The following is a 21,029-nucleotide window of genomic DNA, read 5'->3' on the forward strand; positions in this document are numbered from 1 at the left end:
CACTTTTGGTGGGAAGGTAACAGCGTTCCATGCGCCTTCGACATTTAGTCATGCTGGCTACATGACCACAGAGATGGAGATGAGCACCGCCCCCTAGAGTCAGGAATGACTAGCACATATGTGTGTAGGGAATCTTACCTTTATGCTCTGAGTAAACCTGCTTATTTACTATAGCTATGTTACAGATTCTGAAATTTTCCCCAGATTTCAAGAGAAAATTTCAGTCCACGGACAAAACCATGCTCCAGGTTGATAAAGAACACCATTCTCAGATGACATCAGTCTCATTTCATATTCTCTACATTTATTCCCTTTGAGGCAAAGGATCTATTTCCTCTTTTTTTATTATTATCTTGGATTCTCTCTTATCGTTCTCCTCATTGTGTTCAGGGCAATTCAAATGCTGTTTTGTTATCCCTAGCTTCAAGTTTATTCTCCCGAGTCTCTTTAAAGTGGATTCCCAGATTAAGAGCAGCGTCCTGACAATCTCTTCATTCAGAGCCCATTTGAAAAGGACTGTGAAAGATTTAAATGCTGCATAATTTCCTTGGGAATATCTCTCAGTGGTGAAATGATATTGACTGCACATCCTGGATATGTGATCTGTCTTGGAAGGTCAACAGTTCAAACCTGATTAGTCAAGTTTTTGTAGAACAATGGAATCCACCAACTTTTTTTCCTTACTGAAAATAAGTCATTCATAAACTTTCCCTGACATAGAGAGAACATATGTTGTGGGAAGCATCAGTAGTTACTGAATTCACCCAAACCTGTTACCCTGGATTAGGAAATGGATGAGTTTGTTCTTGTCTGTATTTGCATTTTTTTTTAAGTGACCTTTGGTACAGTGTGCAACAAATATCCCAGTGCATCTATTTTTCCCTAAAGAGAAGAAAAGGGAATTCTTTCAAAGCAAAAATAAATTGACAGGAAAAAAGTCTTTGACATCTTCTGGATTTAGGAAGGATACCCTCTTAAAACCAAACTGTAGCCCAGCATTATGGGCTTGGAAATACCTATTCTTCTATTGTTCAGGAGACAAGATCAAAGTTATGTCTATCTTTTAACTAGAGGCAGGAGAGACACCCTATGCTTATGTGCTTCACCTCCAGAAATAAGTGCAAAGATCATTACCAAGCCGTTCCTAAATATGAAGCATTCCATTCCTAAACATCAGGGCTCTCCTTTCTCCAATATTTCCCGCATCAAAAGTAATCTACCCTAAATCCCACTTTGTGAACTACTATCAGGCTTCCCCTTTCCCCCATTGTTCACACACTGAGACAATCACAGAGAATGGAAAGGGGTGTCTTTTTCTTTCAACACTTATCTTAATTCTCAATGTCTGGATGTGTTGCCTCCCAGCAGATCCTGGAAGCCATAATTAATACATTCAGCCAATACTACCACAATTGGTTGTAATTTAAATATTTTGTGAATGGGAGTATCTACAGAGTAGATGAAAAAAAGAGATCCAAGATGGAATCCAAGCAGTGGTGGGATTCAATTTTTTTTACTACCGGTTCGGTGGTGTGGCTTGGTGAGCTTGGCATGGCTTGGTGGGCGTGGTAGGAAAAGGATACTGTAAAATCTCCATTCTGCTCCAATCAGCTGGGACTTCGGGAGGCAGAGAATAGATGGGACAGGGCCAGCCAGAGGAGGTATTTGCCGGTTCTCCGAACTACCCAAAATTTCCACTATTGTTTCTACAGAACTGGTCAGAACCTGCTGAATACCATCTCTGAACTCAAGATGAAATTCAAGCCCTTCTCCTTTAAAGATGGCAGTCAGTGCTGTGTGATCAATGAACCACCCTCATTTTAGGTATACACTTGCAACACATACAAAATGATGGAGCATTATCATGCAGCTACTATCTTGGCTTTGTAGATTTCCTCCATCCACCTGATTTCCCACTTATCTATAACTGTGGTGTCTGCTTGTAAAATTCAACTAGGTGAAATTTCACATGGCAACAATTATTGAAGCAAGATAACTCAAATGAGCTGCCATATTTTTTGGAGTATAAGACGCACCCGGATTTTTGGGTGGAAATCAGGAAAAAAACCTTCTGCCTCTTTCCCAACAGCATCCATCGTATTCATCTGATTAACATCTTGCTTCCTCCGATCAGAGCCTGATTCCCAAAGTGGCCCTGGGAACTGTGATAATTTTTGTGCTGTAGCACCACGATCCCTACCCCAATTCTAAAAAGGGGTTGCATGCAGAGGCCCAAAAAGTTCATCATGCTTCAGTGGCAAGCAGTTCCAGCACACGTTGCCACCTCAAAATGCTTTCCCTTCCCAGTTCCTGGTGCCATTGAAGCCACACATCCTCCTCCTCCTCCTCTGCAGACTCGCCTTCCTGTTTCTCCTGGCCAGCACCATCAGTTCCGGGGAGGCAGGGAGAAAGCAAGACAGCAACGTGATCAGATGAGGGTGCAGGTTGCCAGCTTGCTGGCTCAGCTGCTAGCCACCCAGAGTATACAGGCAGCAAAGGAAACCCGTGTTGTGGCCGCTGCCTCCTGCCTAAGTACCTCAAGGAGACCTGAGCAGCAGCAACTATATATTTCCCTGCACAGAACAGCCAGACTCAAGTAAGATGTTGGGGCACAATTTGGGAGTGACAGGTGGGGGCACAGGATGGGGTGGAGCAGGGCACACATCTTATCCAAGTCTGGCAGTCCACACTTCTCTCTCTTGGCTGTTCTGTGCAGAGAGAAACATCTCGCACAGTAAGGAAAGTTTCTCATGAATAAAGAAGTTTTTCTTTACTGTGTAAGGTTTCCCCTGCAAAGACTGGCCGAGATATGCAACAGAGCTGCCAGACTCTCCCCTCCCATCTCTCCAGCTGGGGTGGGCTCCGGAAAGCCGCTGGGAGAGAGTATAGATGTGGCTGGCAGAGCATGAGTGGTCAGACAAGAGAAAGCGGGAATGCCGGCAAGTGTGGGCGGGTGGGCAGGAAGCAGAGGCAGCTCCAGAGAGTGGGCTGGGGAACAGGTGGAACCACTTTTCCTCGCACCCCCCCCCCACCCCAATTCCTGAGATCAGCCCTGGCCAAGAAACACATCCTCCCCTTAGCCGCAGCTTGACTGGAGGAGCCAGTGGTTCCGTATGGTCCTTCGTGCAAAGCGCATCTTCCAGGGCGGGGATGATGACAGCACCTTCCAGACTTGGGACAAAGCCTTCCACATGGCTCCTGAGGGGGCTGAGCCCCTCCCTGCTCCCAATGTCTTCACCCTGAGGGATGTGCTGTCAGCTACTTCCCACAACTCAGGACCTGTCCAGTCTCCTTGCTGCTGCTGCTCGGCCTCCTCAATGCATGTAAAGCAGGAGGCAGCAGCCACAACATGGGTTTCCTTTGCTGCCTGCGCACTCTGGGTAGCCAGCAGCTGAGCCGGCAAGTCAACAATTCGCCAGCTGCCTCTAATCTACCTGCCCTATGTCCGCGCCAGGCTCTTACACCCTCACCCAAACGTGCTGTTCTCTCACTTTTCTCCCTTCCTCCCTGTCAACAGTGCTGGCCAGGAGTAAGAGGAAGGCAAGTCTGCAGAGGAGGAGGAGGAGGGTGTGTGGCTCTACAATGTGCCACTGGGAACTAGGAAGGAAAGCATTTGAGGTGGCAGCGCGTGCTGGAACCACTTGCCACCTGAAATATGATGAACTTTTTTTTGCCTTCGTACATGCCCTTTTGGAATCAGGGAGGGGATCGTGGTGCTGCCACCCCAAAATGCTTCCTTGAAAAGGCTTTGAACGCAATTCCCAGACTGCTTCAGGAATCAGGCTCCATGTGAAAGTGAAGTCCCTACACATGGAACCCCAAACAGGCAATGCACGGAGCGGGTAGGTGGAGCTACATTTGGAAGCATAAGACGCACCCTATTTTCACCCTCTTTTTGGGGGGAAAGGTACGTCTTATACTCCAAAAATACAGTACCATTACAGAATGCAGAACTACTGGGGACTGAATGTGGAAAAGTTATGGCTATTTCAGCGGTGCCAATACACTGGCAAAGTTAGATGTGGCCCATAATTCTCATTTTCAAACACATCCTATCTAGAAGTCAATGGGGAAAGCCAGCAGGAAATGTAAAGGCATTTTGGGTGAGTTGCTGATGCTCCCTGTAACTTTCCAATAGCAAACTCATTGCTTGTGGAAGCTTGCATGGGAAAGTTAATGGGGAAGACAGCAGGAAAGGTCCTTCTGTCCTTCTGTGCTTGCACCTCATGGCACACAACTTCTCCTCTTTCCTTCACCCTCCAACGACATTTATCTGCAGGAAGTGAGGAGGAAGATTGAGGAGGGAGGGAGGGAGGGAAGGAGGGAAGGACGGGAAAGGGAAGGAAAGAAGAAGGAAGGAAGAAATTTCCAATATTCCCTGCCAGCTTAGCCTTGAGGTAATTTCAATGTGGAAACCAACAGAAAACTCAGATATCATTTTCTCTCTATTGAGTTTTTGTCCACCTATGATCTTTCTGTTTCTTTATTTAGATAAGGACATAGCTCTTAAACGATGACTTAATGGGTCATGGCTTGTCTAGTGAATAATTAAAAAATTGATAAATGACATCAGAAAAATGAGAAGGATAAAAGTATCCCCCCCTTTCACAGAGTAATACGCACTTCCATCCTTTTCTTAAAAACATTTTTACTTTTGGGGAGATGTTGTGCATTCCATATCACTCTTTCCTTGTTTTCTTGGCAGCACTTAAAATGCCTGGCAAAATACATATACGATAACCCCAATAATTTAAATAATTCTTCATAGCAAGAAAAGTATCTAAAAAACTTCTACTATCTGGCAAATTACTTTATTTTCACCAAGTAGGAGAAATGTTTGTTAGTCCTTCAATTAGAACCAAATGTGAAATACATCAGTAGAAATGTAATATAATCATATAAAAGTGCATATGTTCACCATGCAATTGTATTTATCTGGATGCTTTACAATCAGATAAGGCAGCAGCTATGTTTCAATCTTGGCAACTTAAGACTTCATCTCCCAGAATTCCCCAGCTAAATGCTGGCTGAAGTTCACCGTAAAGTTGATTTCACATATCTTAAAGCTGCCAAGGTTGAGAAACATTGAGATAAGACATTCAGTGGCTAGAAATAAAGAAAACAAATAGGGTGAAACTGTGGCCACCGCAGATATAGCACTATAATGTATAATTTAAGAAAGCCCAATGTTGTTTGCTAATAGAGTAACTTACAGTTTTATGAGCAATTTGAGGGGAGATAAGCTAGGTGGCTATGCTCCTATGATTATTCTAACCACCTTAGGGAAGGAGAGTTCACTTTTAGATTAACTACTAACCTGGTACAAGAGTTGGGAAGCTGTAATAAGGATAACATTATTAATTATTTAAAATCATTAAAGAAGCACTGAATTGGGGGTGAGGGAATTGTAAGAGAAGGCATGGCAGAACCTAGGAGTTGAATGAAAAAGGGAATCAGACTAGAATCACTACCAAGCCACAAACAAAATCCAATTTCCCTTGAGTTCTGTTGGCACTTATCTTACTCCAAACAGTTAGATGAGTGTGAAGTTCCCACGAGCTGACCTAATTATTTACGAGCCTCGAGACAAAGTTAAAAAAAAACACATCAATTTATTAGGATCAACAACTTGGCACAAAACTGAATCCCACTTAATGGTGTCTGAACTTTACTCCTGTGTCCCCTCCCCTCTGCCCGAAGTCATTAATCACATTCACCAACAGATGTTATGGCAGTTCTGGACATGCACATTCACATCCCAGCTATAAGAATATGAGACTTTACTCTGGCCAAAAGTATGCATGGAATTATCCTCCCTTCTCAAGTTGATAGTAGTCATGGAAACACTTTACACATTGACATCTGCCTCCCCTCACTTCCTGAAAGTGACCTGTGCAAAACAAGCAATTTGAGTGCAGGTATATAACTTAGGGATGTGTCCCTCCCCCAGGCTTGCTTGGATCTTCTGCATTGAATTTTGCTATAAGGCAATCAGCCTGGATATTTCTATTTTTCACTCAAGATGCCTCTGATAAGGGGTACCCTTCCACTTGATTAAGTGTTGGAGTTCTCTACTAAGTCACCTTGAATCAGGATTCATTGAACTTCATAATGGGTTTGGCCCCCTATGACCATAGGGACCCAGGGGCTCCCAGGGTAGTGGTCTCAGAATGGACCCAATCACAGGTTTTAAGAGGCTACTATGAAATGCTGGGTGTATCTTTCCCAACAATCGAGGCAGTTTCAATTGCACTGTGATTGGGTTGATGATCTTTACTATGGGGAAATGGTCCCATAAACTTTGGCCCCAGTTTCTTGCTAGGCAGTTTTAATCTCAAATATTTTGTGGAGAGGTAAACCTTCTCTCCCACCTGGAATGGCCATTGCGGAGCCCGTTGTTTATCTGCCTGTTTCTTATAGGTTGGTGCTGCTTTAGCCAATGCTTTTTGACATTTTCCCAGGTTGCTTTCAGCATCAACATCCAATCAGTCCAAGCTGACTGAGGAGTGGGGATCCCTTGGAGTACTCAGGCATTGGGACAAAGTCCATACTACTCACTACTTTGAATGGCGTAAGTCCTATGCTACTGTGAACAGCATTATTGTATGCAACCTCAGCAAAAAGATAAAAAGTCTGCCCAATTGGACTGCTGATAGTTCATGGTAGCACCTCAGGTACTGCTCTACCATGGCGTTTAGTCTCCTCTGCTGCCCCATTGGTGCTCAGGATGAAAAGCTGAACTAGGACCCTGAGAGGACCACAGGAACTCCCTCCAGAACTTAGTGAACTGGACCCCTCTGTCTGAGGTAATTCTTCGAGGTACTCCATGCAGTCGATATGTATGCTTCATGAACAGTTTAACCAGCTTGTAAGCCAAGGGTAGTCCGCTACAGGGTATGAAGTGTGCCTGTTTAAAGAACAGATCTATTACAGTCCAAATCACCATGTTCCCCCACTTTTTGGCAACTCTACTATAAAGATCCATTGCAATATCCTCCCATGGCCTTGCTGACTCGGCTACTGTTTGCAGTAGCCCGGGGTTTTTTCCCAGTCGTCTCTTCATTGTGGCGCACATGTGCAACTTTTCATGTAACTATCTACATATTTCTTCATGCCAGGCCACCAGAACTGCCTCCAAGCTAAGTGTACAGTCTTTAGGAAACCAAAGTGGCCTGCTGGTTTTGGTGTCATGGCTCCTCTAGAGAATTAGAGTACGTAGGGATTCTGGGATGTGAGTTCGTCCCTTCCATGCAAGGTCATCTCTTTTGTCAAGATGTTGGTTGTTTCTGGCTAGGCAGTTCGGTTTTGAGCCTCGTGGTTAAATCGCTAAGTGAGTTGGATCTTGCCGGTCACGGCATTGCTGCCTGGTGCTCACATGGGCAGCAGTTTGAGTAGAGGGAATGATGGCGTCCACTACATGTTCCCGTTCTCATTTGTACTGAGGCATGTAGGAGAAGGCATCAGCTATAAAGTTCCTCCCCCCTGAATGTGCTTTAAAACAAAATCAAAATGGTTGAAGTACTGAGCCCATCGGAACTTGTTTGGGTGATAGTTTCTGTGGGGTCCTAAGCACCTCCAGATTTTTGTGGTTGGTCTAACTGTGAAAGCCTCCTTTCCCAAGCGGCCCATCGTCTCTCTGTGTCTGTGAGGCTTGTGGAGGTATAGGGTTTGTAAGTTTCCTTGGTTGTTTCCCACTGCCATGTCACTGGTGTCTGCCTGGATCATGAAAGGTTGCTCGGGATCAAGATGCTTCAGCACCGGGTCCTTTGCAAACATTTCTTTTAGTATGTCGAACACCTCTTGGCAGGTTAGGTCCCACTGTAGGGGTTGTCCCAGATGGGATTAGTTCCTGCCTCCCTGTCTTCGGGAGGTCTGTTAGGGGTTTGGCAATTTTCACAAGGAGGGGATGAATTGCCTGTAGAAGTTCGCGAAACCTAGGAAACTTTGTAGTTGTCTGTGGGTGTGAGAGGGTTGCCAGCCTAAGATGGCTTGCACTTTGGCTGGTCCATTCACACTCGGTAACCCAGGTAGTGTAACTGTTCATGGTGGAATTCACATTTTGATACCTTGATGTACAAGTTTACTGCAAGAAGTTTTCCAGTACTTGGTGGACCAGGGTACTGTCACCCATGGTTTCAGTGTAGATGAGGAGGTCATCTAGGTAGACGAGGACCCCCTTGTAGAGGTGCTCATGCAGCACTCGTTTATGAACTGCATGAATACCACTGGCCCCCTACAGTCCAAAAGGCAAAAAAAAAACCCATTCATTTATTAGGATCAACATCTTGACACAATCTTCTGTGGAGCCAAAACTGAATCCCACTTAATGGCATCTGAACTTTACCCCTGTGTCCCCTCCCCTCTGCCCGAATCATTAATTACATCCGCCAACAAGATGTTACGGCAGGTTCGGGACATGCACATTCGCATCCCAGCTATAACAATATGAGACTTTACTCTGACCAAAAGTATGCATGGAATTATCCTCCCTTCTCAAGTTGATAGTAGTCATGGAAATGCTTTACCATTGACAATGAGAAGACTGTTGCCAGCAATCAAATCCAGAAAGCATACACAGGTAACTAATTCAGCAGGATTCCTTAACTTCTCTTATATATAATATAATACATGAGACATATATATAATACCAAGAGTGGTTCTTCCAATGTGGTAATACAAGCAAACATAATCAGAGAAGGGAACAGTTTTCAGTTCAGTTCCAGCAGTTTTTTTAGCTTTAGCACAGACTCAGAACTACAGAGCTAAGTCACTTCTAGGCTCCAAAGTGTTACAGCTCCCATTGGCTGACCTTGTTACTAAGCCCTATTCCAGTTCATGAATATATCTACTCTGACAAAAATTCCAGTGCATAGATTTTATCAATTTAATTGAACTTTCACATCTGGACCTGGTCTTCCTTTCCTGATAGGGTTAAATTTAATGGTGTCTTCTTGCTCTATAGTTCTATGACTACGAAAGGAATTCATTGCGCATTAACTGGCTGTTGGTAATAATAATTTCAAATAGGAAACTTATTGCAATTATAATTGTAATTATGGCTTGCAACTAGCCATAAATCATGACAGCTGTAAACCATGTTAACCTGTGATAAAGCTAAAGGTTTCTTCTGTCCAGTTGCATTCAACTTTAGGAAGTGATGCTCATCTCTGTTTCTTAATCAAGGGAGCCAACATTGTCTGATGACATTTTCCTGGTCATATGGTCAGGCGACCTGACCCGAACCGCGGTTCTCCCACATACACCCATCCTCCGCGAGCTGCACTGGCTACTTATTGCTCTCCAGGTGCGCTTCAGGGTGCTGCACTGGCTGCACTGGCTACCTGTTGCTTTCTGGGTGCGCTTCAGGGTGCTGTTGACCATCTTTAAAGCCCTTCATGGTAGTGGATCTGAGTACTTGAGAGACCGCCTTCTGCCGATTACCTCCCTCCGACCGATAAGATCGCACAGACTGCCTCCTCCGAATCCATCCGCCATCATGTCGACTGGCAACTACACGGAGGAGAGCCTTTCTGTTGCAGCTCCGACCCTGTGGAACAATCTCCCCATCGAGATACGCACCCTCACCACCGTCCAGGCCTTCCGCGCACCCTCAAGACCTGGCTCTCCCACAGGCCTGGGGAGAAGTCTTTAATTTGCCCCACCCAAGTGTTGAATGTTGAATGCAAGTTGCATTTTGTTATTACTTATTTTGTTTACATATTATTTATTTTGTATTGCACCCCCTCCCTAATGATTGTGAAGCCGCCCTGAGTCCCTCAGGGAAAAGGGCGGCCTATAAATCTTAAGAAAATACTAAAAAAAAAATACTAAAAAAAAATGACTATACGTAGAAGTGTTTGGAATGCAGTTAGCTTCCCACTGAAGTGGGAAGCTATTACCTACTTGCGAATGCATACTTTCAAATTTCTAAGTGGGCAGAAGTTGGCAAAGTAATGGGAGCTCACCCCATTGCATGGTACTTAAGACTTGAACCCCATCTATCAAGCTCAGTGTCTTTAATGGCTAAGTCATTGCATCATTTCTAGTGTATGATAGGACACGGTTTTATGACCTTTTTGTAATGGTCATCAAGCAAATGCTGCAATCATTCAGTAAAGCCGATGTTTGCTATAGGCCAGTTTTTGCCAGAAAATGGAAGTAGTAATAGCAATAGCACTTATTATTTTATTATTTATTTATTGGAGTTTTTATATGCCGCCCAAGTCCCGAAGGACCCTGGGCTGCTTACAAGAAATATAAAAAACACATAACGACAAACAATTTAAAACAGATACCCCTCATACATTCATTCTAGTCAGGGCCGGACCTCAACAGTGAGGTCAACAGCCAAAGGCCTGCCGGAACAGCCACATTTTTAACGGCTTTCCTGAAGGCCATCAGAGTGGGTATGGTCCGGCTTTCCGAGGGAGCTGGTTCCAAAGAGTCACAGCAGCCACCGAGAAGGCTCTCCTCCAAGGGGCCCACCAGCTGACATTGTTTGGCCGATGGCATCTGAAGGAGGCCCAATCTGTGGGATCTTACTGGCCACTGGGAGGTATGTGTCAGCAGGCAGTTTCGAAGGTATCCTGGCCCTAAGCCATGTAGGGCTTTAAAGGTAATAACCAACACCTTGAATTGAGTCCGGAGACCAATAGATAGCCAGTGCAGCTCATGGAGGATAGGTGTAACATGGATGTACCTCGGCACACCCAATATCGCCCGCACGGCCGCATTCTGAATTAACTGCAGTCTCCGAACGCTTTTCAAGGGTAGCCCCATGGTAGAGCGCGTTACAATAATCCAGTGCATTACAATAATCCAGCCTCAAGGTGACAAGGGCATGAGTGACCATTAGAAGTACATCCCGGTCCAAATAGGGCCACATTGGTGCACCAGATGAACTTGGGCAAAGGCCCTCCTGGTCACAGCCAACAGATGATGCTCCAATTTCAGCTGCGAATCCAGGAGGACTCCCAAATTGCAAGCCCTCTCTGAGGGGCGTACAATTTTCTCCCCCCCCCCCAATGGACTGTCTAACAGTCCTTCGGGGGCAACAATCCACTCAGTCTTATTGGGATTTAGACTTATTATCCCACTTTACAGTGCTTTACAGTCCTCTCTAAGTGGTTTACAGACTGAGCATTTTGTCCCCAACAATCTGGGTCCTCATTTTAACTGACCTCAGAAAGATGGAAGGCTGAGTCATCCTTGAGCTTGGTGAGATTCAAAGTGCCAAATTGGCAGGCAACTGGCAGTCAGCAGAAGTAGTCTGCAGTACTGCTTCTAACCACTGCACCACCAGAGCTCATAAGTAAACACTTGTTTGCAGCAAAAACATTGTAAACTACAGTCATAATGACAACATGGCACTGCAAATAGCTGGACTAGTTGGCAAATACACAAACATTGGGCATTGGTGACACTGGAACTTCTAACCAGGTCATGAGTAATTAACTTAACTTCAAATGATCATTAAAATGATTAGTAGCAGTGTTTAGAGGTATACTCTGATATAACATAATAACTGGGCTTACCACAACTGTCATATTTATGCTGATATAGTAGATGTTTTTGCTTTGTTTTTCAAAAATCTTGAACTCTAATTGATTTAACTGGCATTAGGTTTGCTTTATGTTTCCATTCCATACGAAATTACTCAACTTCAATAATCTAAACTCCTTGAATGGAAAATCAGGATAGCTTCTCAAAGAATAGGAGAGATGATATATATTCTCCTCTTATGCTTTCCCTCTTCTGTTTCTCTCCAATTTCTCTCTCTTCTCTACATTGTCTCTGTCTTGTAATATAACTGCACTTTAAATTATCCTTGTGCAACTTTCCCTACATTGTTATTTCTTTTATATGCATGTTTTCTAATCTTTAGATCATCACTACATCTTGTGCCAGTGAGTTCCACATGACAAATTATACAGTCTGGAATCTACTGCCAATCACTTTCATTAACTTGTCCAAGGGAAGAAAGCTTGAGGAGAAAATCACATTCTCTGACCTTCACTGGCCATCTGGTTTTTGTTATTATCACCTGCTGTGTATTAGTCTACATTTATAAATGCATTCTATCATTTACAGGCTGACTTCAAGTTATCCATCTTTTTTTGGCAAGAGATGAAACTTGAAGAAGAAACAAACATATTAATGGGGTGAGTTTTTCCCCAGCCCAGAAATGCAAAAGGTGCAGTTTTATAAAAAACATAAATAGGGGAGGCAGGGAATTGTGTAGACCAGAAAGAAGGCGACATCAAGTCTATACAAATCTCTTCCTCCCCTTTGATCAGAGCTTCTTATAGAAGCATTAAATATTTCTGAAGAGGTGTGTGTGTGTGTCTGTCTCTCTGTCTCTCTCTCTGTCTCTCTCTCTCTCTCTGTCTCTCTCTCTCTCTCTCTCTCTCTCTCTGTGTGTGTGTGTGTGTGTGTGTGTGTGTGTTTCTGATTGCACACACTTGGCTGTTCTTATTCTGCTTTAATCTAATTTATTTGAGATTATTCTTAACTCTGCATTGGGCAAAAGCTTGGTTTATTCTTTGCCGGTCAGAGAAACAACAAGCTTTAATTCACCTCCCCTAGTTCGGACTTGTCACTTTTATTGATTCTGATTGGTTGTAAAGCTTGCAAACTGCAGATGCTCCAGGGGTTTTCTTGACAGCAAACGCAGCCCCAGCAAACCCAAGTAATCTCCAGCTTAGATGCCTGCTTTCCTAAAGTGCCTCCTGCTTTCTTCCACTGCCATTCTCTTTCTCTCTCCTATCCTCCATTTAATGCATTTTGCATTAATTGTGTGTGGTAAGTAGATTTTTAATTAGGAGGAACAAATGAAATAAACAAGCAAATTGCCTTGCATTTAATATACTGTTGCTTCAGCACATGCGTTTGCTTCCAAGGAGGAGGTCAGAGGTAAATTCCAGGATTCTATTTAGTAGAGTTCAGCTCAGGACATAATAGGTACATTTGGATTTAGCCACGGGTGGGCTCCTGGGGATACACACGGGTTTGAGCAATTCTCTAGCTAGGATTCTGCCCAGTTCAGAAAATTCCCAAATGTCACCCCTGGCTGGCCCCACCCACCCTGTCCAGCCCCTCCCACCCCTCCCAGGAGTCTCCATTCAGCCCGTTCATCATGCCAAGTAAATGCAAGGCCCACGCAGAGGCTTGGGCAGGGGGGAAAATGGGCCTACCAGAAGTTTTGGAAGTCTGTGGGAAGCCTGGGGAAAGCAGTTTCTGCCTTCCCGGAGGCTCGAGAAAAGCTTCTGGAGCCTGGGGAGGTTGAAAAATGCCTCCCCCACCGTGGTGCAGGAGGCCGACTAGGCCATGCCCACCATGGCCATGCCAGTGGTGGGTTTCCGCATCCCGGTGCACCGGTACGGTGCAACGGTGCCGTGCGCCCACCACATGAATGTATGCAGTGCACCTGCACACACATGCAGCACATGCATGCGTACTTACCGCCTGCGATGCTCCACGATGTCTCCACAATGTTCCAGCTGCTCGGCGGAGCATCATGCAGGTGCCATGCACTCCATGCGCCTGCTCAGAAGCCCCGAAAACTTCAAATACCGGTAAGGAGCACGGGCAGGTGGGTGGCCTTCCAGACCTCCATACCAGAACGGTACCTGGTGCTCTCAGCAGGCACTGGTACGCCCATTCTGGGCGTACCGATCATAACCCACCACTGGGACATGCCCACCAGCAATGGGCAATGAATCCGTTGCTGCAATATTTGAAGCCGACCCCTGGATTTAGGTTTCAGCCCCTCCCAAACTTCCCCTCTCCCTTTCAGAAGCCAAGAAATCTTTAGTTGGTAATGAGAGGATACTACAGGTATTCCTCAATTTACCACCACAATTGAGCCCAAAATTTCCATTGCTAAATGGAACATTTATTAAGTGAGTTTTGCTTCATCTTCGACTTTTCTTGCCACAGTTGTTAAGTGAATCACTGTGATTGTTAAGTTAGGGATACAGTTGTTAAGTGAATCTGACTTCCCTATTAATTTTGTTTGTCAAAGTGTTTGCAAAGGGAGAATCACATGACCCTGGGACACTCAGTTCAGTTCAGTTTATTACATTTATATGCCGCCCATTTCCCCCAAAGGGGACCCAGGGCGGCTCACAACTCAACCAGGGAAGGGGAATACAGACAAAAATTTAAAAAACAAAGCATAACAATACATAATTTAAAAACATATCGACTGAAACTGTCGTAAATATGAGCCAGTTGCCAAGCATCTGAATTTTTATCACATGGCCACAGGGATGCTACAATTGTCATAAGTGTGAAAAACGTCATAAGACTTTTTTTTTCAATGCCATTGTGACTTTGAATAGTCACTAAATGAACTGTTGTATGTCAAGGACTACCTTTATTCAGTGTCACCTCAACATATATAAGCAAGCAGCAATATCTCCTTAAATTTGTATGGATTCAGAAGCTAAGCAGCATCAGTGGGAGAGGTCCTGCAATGGGTTACACCGAGAATTTAAAAAAATAAAATTATTTGTATGCTATTACCAGGAAAAGATTAGGGTATGTCCATGAAGTTACAGCATGAGCATGACTCAAAAGCAACTTCATTTTTCCCCCTCCACACATCCTTCTGGATAGAGTTAAGGATTTCTTTGAGCAGGTGCAATCTTCCTTATAGATGTGTGATCTTTGGATTATGGTTAGCACACTGTGTACAACCTAACAGAGGATATATAACCTCTAACTCAGACATCTGCAATGATCTTTGATCTTTTTACAACCACAGCGTACTGCAGATTCATTTGCTTGCGAATATCATTCCAAGATCTTTTCTATAAATGGTGTAACAAAGGTATCAGATACCTTCTAGATTTTGTCTAGGAGGTGAAAAAATAAAGAACTTAGCATAGAAGAATTACCACATATTATTCTTGGTTTGAGGGCTGTCAGTCTTGTCAGACTCTACTATCTGCATCTACAATATACCCGGTGAACTATTGTGGAGGGACTAACTGCATCCTCTTCCTCTTATACATAGGCTGGATCTTTGAATCTTTCTGCTCTGGAATCTAACCCTCCGTCCTGAGAATCCACTTCCTCACTATAATTTGACTTTTTAGACTTCACACTTTGTAGTCAATAGCCAGCATTTTGGCTTCCAAAACCAGATCTTCACTGGAGCCTACACCAAATAACAAGAGATATAAGAGGTGCAAGGGATGACTAATGTAATAGAGGTAAGGTTTCCAGCTTAAACCTGTGGTTAAAGAAGAATTTAGAAAGCAGGGAAAGGAGCTAAGCCTGAAAACTTGACCAATATCATATATGAAATAATGAGGAAGGAAGAGGGAGAAGTAAGAGGAAGAAGAAAGCTTTTGATTAATTAAAAGAGAAAATCTAGAGGAAGAGGAAGGATAGATTAGAATGGGAAATGAGAGAGAAATACAACAAGGGAGGGGAATAAGGGAATATATTTCATTTAGTGTGGTTTTCAGGAGGGGCACATACGGCATTTGGGTCAACTGCAGCCCTGGAAGCATCTGGATATCTTTTCCTTTCATAGAGTTACTAATTGGAGATAATATGAAAACTCTAATTTAAAACCAAGGTATCTCAAGCTTGGAACTTTAAGATATGTGGACTTGAACTCTATGAACTCTCCCATACTGTCTGGGGAATTCAGGAAGTTGAAGTCTACATATCTTAAAGTTGCTAAGTTTGAGAAACAATTATTTCAAACCACCTGGAGCTCCTGAAGAAGTACAAAATGAAACAATAAAAATTTAAAAATTAAGATATATTCCACGTCTTCCATCTACAAGGATGAACCTTGTAGACTTTTTCTTGATGTAAACCTGTCGATGTTCCTAAGTTTCCATCTTTTAAAAGAAGCAAAAAAAAAAGTCTAGGAATGACATCCTATAGATATAGAGAGAATAATAATTTGTCAGGGCAAATTTGCCACTCGAGATGGTCCTTTTTTCAAAATTGATTCTATTACAATTTTAGAATCAGAATAGCTTGGTGCTGAACAGTTTATTAGTAAAGTTGCTCTTGCACATAAGTCCTCAACATGTTGCCTCATTTTGTTTCTCCCCAAGATCTCTTAGTACTTTCTTGGTGTTCCTCAGAGGTTCAAATTTTTGCCAAAATTAGAGCATGTGATAGGATTCATAACCTCTGGCTAATGAGGCATCACAGCTGTAAATGCCAGCACCATGCCTTTAATTCAGAAAAATCAGTTATTTTAAATAAAGAAGTTGAACTTTAAACATTCATAAAATCCTCTTAAGCAAAATGTGTACATCGATTGCCTTGTTGCCTAAAATTCTCATTAACTTAAATAATATCTCTATTGTAATGCCCTGAGGTTCCTGATAGGCCAAGTAGCTAATTGAGCTCAGCTGGGTGGGAGACGATATTTCGGAATAATAGGTTCAATTGCTTAAGTCATGGGTGTCAAACTTGTGGCATCATGTTACTGTCACGTGATGTTTCATGATGTTTCCCTCATTCGTGGAGCTGGGGTGGATGTGGCCTATGTGTGACAAATATTGGAGGCCCAATTTGACACCCCTGGCTTAGGTCATCTCCCTACTCCATAGATCAACAATGGATTCGATCCTATTGCATACTTTAAATAGCGTTTTGCTCCCGTTTGCTTTTGTCACAACAGCAATTCTACACTTGAAATCAAATGTAGCATAAATTTAGGCCATAATGTACTGGTTAACATGTATACAATCTGGAAAAGCATAGATGTTGATATAATACAAAAGCCAATTAGTTAGGGAAATAGTCTTCCCTATAATAATATATGGGTGTGAAAGCTGGACACTAAGAATGGCTGATCAAAGAAAAATTGTTTCCTTTGAACTATGATGTTGGTTTTCATCATTGTGCATACAATAATGGACATCCAGAGCAACCAACAGAAAATCATATAAAACCAGAAACATCACTAGAAGCCAAAATCACAAGACCACATCTCATTTACTTTGGCCATGTCATATGTGCAAATTCTTTGGAGAAGTCAGTGATGCTAGGAATGGTTAGTAGATCAAAAAGAAGGAGCAAGCAAAGAACTCACTGGTGTGATGCTATCAAAGCTGATACAAAGAGGTAATATAGACATTGTTATGCCCCAGCATATACATTTTTATATATACTGTTGTTGCTTTCTGGCCCCATCTCATGGCCAGAGGGACAAATGCTAATCTATATTGCTTTGAAGCTGACCCAGCCTCTTTACCCATCAGCCAGCACTTTCAAAACAAGTGCATGCTGGGAAGCCAGACTCCATTTTCCTTTAGCATTTGGAGGAGGCAGAAGCACAAAGAAAATCTATCTTAATCTGTGGCACATTTCCATCTAAGGACAACCCACATCCCACACTAGAGCATCACTGGTGAGATTTAAATTACTTGTATTCATTAATTGTTATGTTCAGCAGTAACTCAATACTTCCTATCTTGTATTTGGTTCTCATTGTATGTATTACTATTTTCCCCAGTTTCACCATGTCCTGTTCTTTCAATAAAGCATCCAGCATCCAGATCTACGCACATGGTCTGTTTTATTGGAGGATAGGTGGCTTTGGCTGCATGTCGAGCTGCACACAGAATAATGTGTAGTGAGGACAGAACAGATATGATTTGCCTATAAAGTTGTCAAGAGTTGGATATGATTGAATAGTTAAAACTAGTACTACCTTAAATGTATTTACCTAATTTCTCTTGTTTTTCTAAACCAAGTCCAACTGAAATAGGTAGAAAATAAATCCATGTAATTAGCAACTTACTCCTACTATATCAAATATGATTCCCCTTAAACTACCTGCAATGGTTATGAAAGAGAAACTTTAAAATATAGGCATGCAATAGTTTTAATATAGACTTTACCATGGTTGCTGCCAAGTCCTCACAGACTTAAAATATAAAAATAAAAGAATTTCTGATAAGCTCTTAAGCAAGGGAATTTAACATCTGCCAGATAGTCATTCCCAGGGCTAGAGAGAGGAGCTCAGTGCAATGCTTCCGCCTGAAGCAAACAGCTGGGAAAGTCAAGATCGCTGCTCTTTAAGGTTTCTGCAGGGTGAATGTCAGACACAGCAAATACATTTCCTCAGCGTCATCATCTTGATATTAAGGGGCTTTGCAAACCGATACGGTAGTAAGTTATATTTTCTCACACATTCATACATACCATTGTTGCTGGTTTAGTCATTTATATCATGCCTTGGTTCCCAGAGGTCCCTCAACTCACTAAAAAAACCTCCTAAAATACAAAACAGTCAAATCATCTAAAAGAATTGAGATAAACCTGGAGCTGAAAAGGTCCAGCTTGAGAGGAAGGACCTAATTCCTTCCTAAAAAATGGAAAGAGCAAAAAGGTGAGCATAATTTGCAAGAGAATATATTTCAGCTTTGGGCCAATTGTTCTTTAAATTCCTGTTAATCAAATAGAACTTTAGAATTAATTTTCATAAAGGGACCCAGAATTCTCTTTGCCCATCAGCAGAACAATTCACCAAATCGGGAAACAAACAGGAGAAATCTGCCCATACTGGGAAAAACCAGCAAAAAGTAGATTGACTTCAGAAATGGAACACAATCTAGCCAGAGGCTATGGAGAAAAAAATATCCAGGGGAAAAATAATAATAAATTCCCCAATGCATCCCTTTGGGAAAGGCAACAGGCAATGATTTAGAAAGCTGCCAAACCCATTTCAAACTTCTTACTACAACACATTAAGAACACCCTGGATTTCCCAATGCTCACATAAACACACAAACAAACTCAACACAAAGGGAAGAATAAAGAGATCAAAAAGAGATGCAATGTACTGTTTTGCCACATCATCCAAGTGATGTCAAGGTTCTTCCTCAGAGTCTGGAGTCTGGATGGAGAGACTCACCTACAGCAAAGTTGTGAGTTTTGGAATCCCAGGATCATGGAAATGGTTCATTTTTTAGTTCTTGATCGAGGTGCCTTGCACAGACTGGGCGTGTTTGTGGATCTGTAATTTTAGAAGCAGGTGGCAATGGGGATTAGGACAGCCTTAGTAGAATATATTTAGTTGGAAAGTTGCAACTGTAACTTGGTTAAGAGGCCCTGCATATTGTCACTAATGCCTTTGCAACCTCTCATTTGGTGTATGCTTATTTATGAATTTGCTGTTGAAGACTAACTGGAAGCTACAACTAACACAGAATGCAACCCACCCACTTTATATCCATACCCTATAATACTGCTATTGTATAAACTGCATTGATTTCCGATAAGCTTCTAGATATAGTTCCAAATACTGTTTACTATCACCTACAAAGCTCTTCATGTTATAGACCCAGAATTTTTGAAGAACCATCCAGCTCCAAGAGTTTCTCTCTACCTAGTAAAATCAGACAGGGTTGGCATCTCCAGATCCTATTTGCTAAACAGTTCTAATTGACAGAAGTCAGGCAGTGGACCTTTTCTTTTATTGTGCGTTACCTGTGGTTGGTGGGTAACTTGCATTACCCTCCAAGAATGTGGAAACCAACCCACAAGCTTGGAGAATGAAGCTTTATCCTCATTCTACTTATATTTGTGGGTCTTTGTATTTTCCTCCAGTTCTTCCTCTTCTGCTGTTTCCAGGGACTGCAACAATCACTATCAAGATTTTTTTGTCTTATTTTATTAGTTTACTAAACACATTTATACAGTCTTCCAGCTCACACACAATGTCTCTTGATAGCACAATGTCTAAAAGCCACAGTTTAAAAGCCACAGTTTAAACCCACAATGTTACCCCATTCAGACAACAACAGAATTATACTTATTTATTAAACAAATACACACTGACAAAATGTTTCAAAGCGGGAGAAGTTAGAAAGATGATCTCTGCTTTGGTTTTCAGGGTCCTTGTAAGAAAGTCCTTCTGAATGCCAAAGCAGTTATAGCATCCTCTTTGTTTTAAGATGCTTTCTTCCCTGATACTTCTCGCCTAGCCAGAGACATCTGTGGAGCAGGGGCAAGGAGGAACAAATGCCAAAAATAGCTGACCCACCATATTACAAGCTCAACCTCTTTGGTATTTGCATTGTGATATCGCATGCGTATTCACAAGAGGTGGAGCTTTGCGTTGTTACATTGTGAAGCTTATTTCAGTTTGACAAAACCATCAGTCTTCGTAGATGCTAACAGTTCAGTGTATTTAAAGGGTTCTCCCTTCTTACCAATCCAAGATATCCCAAACTTTTTACTCAGCCACAGTATTTCACTTTGCTTGAAAACTTGAATAGTCAAGAGCTACATGTGCTTATGATTTCAGATTTTTTTTAAAAAAAATATATGACATATATCTTTATATGATGAGTCAAATTGACATATGGTCCCTAACTCAGAACCCTAATAATTACACTTGTTCTCATTTTGCTGAAGAGGGGAGCCTACAGCTTTCCAGATGTATTACCTCTTTCTTCCCCGACCCTTGGCTGCAGTATGTAAGGCCAATGGGATTTATTTCATCATATTCATATATATATATATATATATATATATATATATATATATATATATATATATATATATATATATATATATATATATATATATATATATATATATATATATTATATATGGCCAATGGGATTTATTTCATCATATTCATATATTATATATATATATATATATATATATATATATATATATTCATATATATATATATTCATATATATATTCATATATATATTCATATATATATATATATATTCATATATATATATATATATATATATATATTCATATATATATTCATATATATATTCATATATATATATATATATATATATATATATATATTATATATATTCATATATATATATATATATATATATATATATATATTCATATATATATTCATATATATATTCATATATATATATATATATATATATATATATATATATATATATTATATATATTCATATATATATATATATATATATATATATATATATATATATATTATATATATATATATATATATATATATATATATATATATA

Source organism: Thamnophis elegans, chromosome Z (genome assembly GCF_009769535.1).
Source record: "Thamnophis elegans isolate rThaEle1 chromosome Z, rThaEle1.pri, whole genome shotgun sequence".
Lineage (NCBI taxonomy): Eukaryota > Metazoa > Chordata > Lepidosauria > Squamata > Colubridae > Thamnophis > Thamnophis elegans.